We start from the raw sequence: 6,660 nt of genomic DNA, 5'->3' as shown, positions 1-6,660 counted from the left end.
TCATCACAAAACTATTCAAAAGCACATGAGACATACTCACCCCCATTATCTGTTCGTAGGCATTTCAGCCTATGCCCAGATTGGTTCTCTACTAGAGCAAGCCAACGTTGAAAGATTGCCAAGACATCAGATTTCTACTTTATGGGATAAGCCCAAATCTTATGTGAATAATCGTCGATAAATGTAACAAAGTAATTCGCACCACCTAAGGACTGACAGGGCATTGATCCACATACATCTAAATACACAAGATCTTAAGGCTTGCCCATGCGTAGTATACTAGACTTTTTATGTGAATTCCTAGTTTACCTGCCATATAAATAGTGATCACATGACTCAAAATGCAAGAACTCAAAAGAGGTGAAAGATATTACAAAGCACTAAGCATTTTCATTCCCTTAAGCAACATATGCCTAAGACGAGCATGCCAAAGAGATACATGTGGGATAGAACCCATTGACAAAACATGATTAATAGTACTAGATACAACCAAGGGATACAAGCTACCAAACTTGGCACCTCTTGCAAGAACAAGCCTACCATTAGTTATCTTCCATGTAGAATCACCAAAGCATATATGTTAACCTACATCATCAAGTTGCCTAGCAGACATAAGGCTTTTAGTCAATGTGGGTACATGATGTACATTATGAAAAACAAAAGTGCTACTAGAGGGAAACTGTAGAGTGACATCACCAAGGCCAACAATAGCAATAGACCAATCATCACCCAGGCGCATTGAACTAGATACACTGCGATAGGTATGAGACCACTCATGATAGGGGGTCACATGAAAAGATGCACCAAAATCCAAGAACCAATGATGTGCATGCATAGATTGAGCCTCAATCATTGAGAGGCATCACATGAAGAGGCTGCTAAGATGTAGTCACCATCAGACTCCTCAGGCTGCATGAAATTAATCTTCTCAACCTTTACGTTGGACTTTGCAGGTATAATACTACGATCATTGGATTTCTCCTGCACTTTCTCTTTCCCCTTTTCTTTGCACTTGTCATTGTGCATCTTATGGCACTATGACCGTATGTTTCATGCTTTCCCACAATAATGGCATGTAAGATCAGACTTACATCCACGGGACTTGATGTGTCCACGTGACTTAGATCGGGACTTTTGAGAGTTCTTCCCAAGACGAACATTATCTTTATTGCCATTTCTTCCACCTCTAATGGATAAATCATGTGAACTGCAGGAAGCATAATTATTTTTCATGTTAATTTTCTCAGTCAAAAGAGCACTCTTTACATCTTTCAATTTTAGTCCATCAAGTTTGTTGGTACAAATCGTAGTGCGAAATACATCCCAAGACTCAGGTAAAGTGCTAAGAAAAAACAAAGGATGCAGATTATCCTAAAACTCAATACCCTATTGAAGCAGATTCTTCATGATAAAATGAAACTAGCTAAAGTGAGCAAACAATGGGGTCCCCTCCATGTGGAGATCCATCAACTTTTTAAGCCAATACATGTGTAAAGCAAGGCTTTGCTTTGCATAAAGTTCCTAAATCTTTTCCCATAGATTCCATGCACTTCGATTTTCATCTTCAACAACATTATTGTGGACCTCTTTAGAGAGTGATAAAATGATAGTGGACTTGCATATAGTGCATCTAAATTAGCCTAATCATCATCATCCATGTTCTCAGGTTTAATACCCTTGCTTCTTAGTGGCTTAATTTGGAATTTTTGCACCAAAACCTACCATATTTGAGACTTCTAGTAGCCATATTTGGTATCATCCAACTTAGCAATATTAAATAAAGCCATATCTTTGAGATGACTAGCCGTAATGAGTCAAACAGAGTCAGACTAGGCAAAAAACAACTTGTTGTAATTAGTACTAAACATGCCAAAACCATTGCCAAAAGAAGCTGAAAATAAGAGAAACTGCTAAAATGACTAGATGTCCACCAAATAGTACCAAAAGTACATCAAAATGGCATGATTAAGCTCAATAAATATATCAAAGTCCACACATAAAACAACTTGCTATAATAAATCATAGCAATGAGAAAAAGAGAGCAAACATGAGCTAACAGTGATCCAAAGTCAAGTATGACTGCCCGGTTAGATCCTGTATCAAGCAGGCATGTAAAAAACATTGTAATAGCTAAGAAACATGAGCCAAACACCCAAATTTGTTAGAGCAATCGATGTCAGTAGGAGGGTACAACCCCTCGCATAAAGAACTCAGAGAGTAAGCCAAGCTAGGTGTATGCCAAACTGACAAGACCTGACAAAGGTTGGTGTATACTTAAAGAGAAGATGGATCAAATTAGCCCAAAAGCATCCAATGCAGATAAGTATCTATCAAGAGCATAGACAGGTAAGAGATCCTAGTCTCATATACTCAAGAAGCTCAACTGCGTAACTTACAAGCTCTCTACAATATCCAGAGATAGCATGAAGCTCCCAGTGGCAGACAGATCAATGTCAATTGAGCAGCCAAGCTCAAAGACAGTATGTGAATACATAAGACATCATGTAGCCAAGACCGTATATCATTAGAGTATCTAGAGCAAGGGATTGGTCAAGCATCACCCACAGCATCCATTACATTATGTAATAGTCAATGTCAAAACTCTGACAACCCAAATAAGTATCCAAGAGCTCCAAAGTATGCAAATGAAAGCCTAACTGAAGCTCCAAGGGGCAATCAAACACAGACAATGTAAGGAGCATGCATTTTTGACATATGCTTCAAAGGATGTACCAAAGGGTCAAGCATAGACCATAGGTATAATAACTGTCACAAATCATGCCACTATAGACCAATGCCAATCAAATGCCAACCAAGATGAAGCTTGATCAAATCTCAAAAGGTGTTCCAGAGCAATACAAGACATGTGCCAACCTCCGTATACATCCGTGTAGTCATACAAATCACCTGAGAAGCACCCATGACCAATAGGCAAAGCATAAAGTGACCAAATAAGCTTCAACCCTAGTGCATTACCATAGTAAATTCATCGCTAAATTGAGATAAAATAGGGCCAAAATCATCTCCAAATCATTCCCATAACATATGCATAGAATTCCCTAACATTTGGGCATCAATCGAGTACCAAATGGCATTAACAACTAATGCCAAGAAACATCAAATGTTAATGTAACATTGCCTATGAACTGCCTGTGGACTATTATAATAGTCCGAGAACTCATATGTATTAGTCCAAACCCAATGCCTATAATAAAAGCCTTCAATGCCAAGCTTCGATAGGTTTGTAGGCATTAGATAAACTCGTTTCAAGTGCCCAAGGCCTAGGAGAGCTACTTTGGACAAGAGGGAAGCTAAAATGTGGCCTGTGAGTAGCCATATTGATGGCAACTTTAGTCTAGAGGGGCTAGGGAGCTACAACAAGGATTTGGCAAGGTGTTGGGGGTCCTCAAGGACCTAGGGAAGCTCCCTCTTAAAGGGTAAATGCAACGGGAATGTGTATGCTTCATAAGAAGTAAAGAGGCATGGATACCCTATGGTTCATATTGATGCCAGGAGGCATATTCCACGGTGGATTCCGTGAGGTTTTACGGTGGATTCCGTAAACTTTGATGACCGGGGCTCATACACAAAGTGGATTCTTTGTGCGAGAAGTTGATGGGGACGCTTGTCCTTTTCGGGCGTTTCATTAATTTAGTGTGTACATGGGTGATTCCATAGCGGGTGATTCCGCAAAATGCATATTAAATTAATAAATGGTTATGAGTTTAGAGTGCGCACTCGTAATAAATTAAGGTTAGGATTTATTTCTAACCAGTTGATTTATTTATGTAGTTGAAGACTGCTAGGTATTCACTTTTGTCGGTTTAATTGTATTATTTTACTAACGATTGTGAATGCTTCAGTTGATGTGTAGAGATAGCAGCTGTGGCGGAGGAAAGCATTGGAGTTTAGCGAGTATTCGACCTATGGATTATATTTTGATAGGCGCCACGCCTATATTTTGTCATGTCTATTGAGGCATCGATTATTTATTATTATTTTGTATGCGCCTATGCGCACGGATACATTATTTCTATTTGGGACATTGTGTTGGGCGTGCCAGACTCCATGGGCACCGTCCATTAGCTTTATTTCCTATTTTTGTAAAAGGCAAACTCAAAAGCTAAAAGCTTGTCATATTTTTGTAAATTGGGCTATTATTGAGCATGAAGATGGAAATATACATAAAATACATGCTTTGTGAAGCGCTCACACAAGGCATGGGGGGAGATTGAACCCAATTGGTCTCTTGCTCTTGTCGTTCATGCTTTTTACATTGTTTTTTGTGCAAAAAGGTAGAGTTCATTGTTCTTGGGGACCTTCCGGGATTCACTACGTGAGCATACTGCAACCGATCTGCGCACTAGTGGTATCAGAGCGGAGCTGAGATCAAGATCTTCCAATCGCTACCCATCTCGTGCGAAGGCGGAGCTCTTGGAACGATCGGGCTCTACAGTCAATCTCGTTGCGAACCGTCGATACAGGCAGACTTCTGGCAATCAAGAACCCCTGTTTCTACTCTCAGATCGCGAAGAACTAGGCTGTACAGGCGGAGGACCACTCCCTCATCTCCATAAACAAGTCGTGGATATACAGTAAGAAGCTCCATATCTATCTTCTCAAAAAGCTTAGTATTAAAGCTTAAAGGCTTAAGTAACTCCACAAGCTTCACGAAAATTGTCAACGAGCTGCAAGAATATGTCCGAAAATTGCGCGACGTCAAAAAACGGTTGCCCACATCCTCCACGATCTGCGCTGTTTTGCAAAATTTCCCCCCTTCCATAAGCTTAAGCTACTAAGCTTAAATCATTAAGCTTAATCAAGTCCCACAAGGCAAGCAAATCACCAAACTTCAGGTCCTGCACTCCAGAAATCAAGTCCTGCAAGTCGACTGTGATCAAGTCCTGCAAGTTCACTAAGTCGGCTAAGTCTGCAACTCTGCAAGTCACCTAAGTCTGCAACTCTGCAAGTCAGACTAGTCAACTAGAGTCAGAACTGACTTGTGCTCAAAACTCCTAGAAGGGTTATTCCTGTGCAGAAACTCTGAACTGCAAAGTTGTTTGTGGCAAGGTATTCTACCTATACGCAGGTTCGCTGAAGTATTTTCAGCATATGAAGAAGGAAATATCGCAGATTTTCTAAAAAATTGAGAAAGAAATACCCAAAAAAACACATAGCCTTGTAACCCCAAAGTTTACGGAATCCACTTTGTGTATGGCATCAGGCATATTCCATGGTGGATTCCGTGAGGTTTTACGGTGGATTCCGTAAACTTTGATGATCGGGCCTCATACACAAAGTGGATTCTTTGTGCGAGAAGTTGATGGGGACGCCTGTCCTTTTCGGGCGTTTCATTAATTTAGTGTGTACATGGGTGATTCCATAGCGGGTGATTCCGCAAAATGCATATTAAATTAATAAACGTTTATGAGTTTAGAGTGCGCACTCGTAATAAATTAAGGTTAGGATTTATTTCTAACCAGTTGATTTATTTATGTAGCTGAAGACTGCTAGGTATTCACTTTTGTCGGTTTAATTGTATTATTTTACTAACGATTGTGAATGCTTCAATTGATGTGTAGAGATAGCAGCAGTGGCGGAGGAAAGCATTGGAGTTTAGCGAGTATTCGACCTATGGATTATATTTTGATAGGCGCCACGCCTATATTTTATCATGTCTATTGAGGCATCGATTATTTATTATTATTTTGTATGCGCCTATGCGCACGGATATGTTATTTCTATTTGGGACATGGTGTTGGGCGTTCCAGACTCCTTGGGCACTGTCCATTAGCTTTATTTCCTATTTTTGTAAAAGGCAAACTCAAAAGCTAAAAGCTTGTCATATTTTTGTAAATTGGGCTATTATTGAGCATGAAGATGGAAATATACATAAAATACATGCTTTGTGAAGCGCTCACACAAGGCATGGGGGGAGATTGAACCCAATTGGTCTCTTGCTCTTGTCGTTCATGCTTTTTACATTGTTTTTTGTGCAAAAAGGTAGAGTTCATTGTTCTTGGGGACCTTCCGGGATTCACTACGTGAGCATACTGCAACCGATCTGCGCACCACATGCCCTATGAACTAAAGTAAAGCAACAAAGGAGAGCTCCAATACCTTCAAATGAATGCTTTGAGGGTGCCCAAGAAGCCCCAATGTGAGCCCGAGAAGGATGAGACCAACCAAAAGCTCGAAGGTGCGGCTATGGCTGCCAAGAGTAAAGACCAATATGTAGGTATTCGAATGAATGCTGAATGTGTGCCAGACCAAGCTCACACTCACAAAGAAGAAGGCTCTAATACTACTTGAAGGGAGGTGAGCCCTGAAGTGGAAGCATGAGTGGGAGCAAGAGCTATGGTGAAAGAAGTAGGAGCAAGAGAGGGAGGCTCCAAATGTGGGAACTCCAACAACCACAATATGTGACTGGCCTTCCCTTTATTCAAATGTCATTGAAAGAGTAAAGAATGAAGTGAAAGTGATGTGTGCCCGCCACCTGTAGTGTGCAAGCGTGGGTACTATCAATGTAGTAATACATAGGCAGCTAGGCGGAGGCACCTTTACCCCCAACAGATTGATGCTACTCTCATTTGTACTCCAACTCCCACACGATAGACAAGCTTGTCTAACAAACTAGTGTGATGGAACCTCGGCTTGCTT

Source organism: Lygodium microphyllum, chromosome 13 (assembly GCF_053477565.2).
Source record: "Lygodium microphyllum isolate KBCC chromosome 13, Lygodium_microphyllum_v1.1.10, whole genome shotgun sequence".
NCBI classification, from domain to species: Eukaryota; Viridiplantae; Streptophyta; class Polypodiopsida; order Schizaeales; family Lygodiaceae; genus Lygodium; species Lygodium microphyllum.
Note: the sequence above shows the minus strand (reverse complement) of the source record.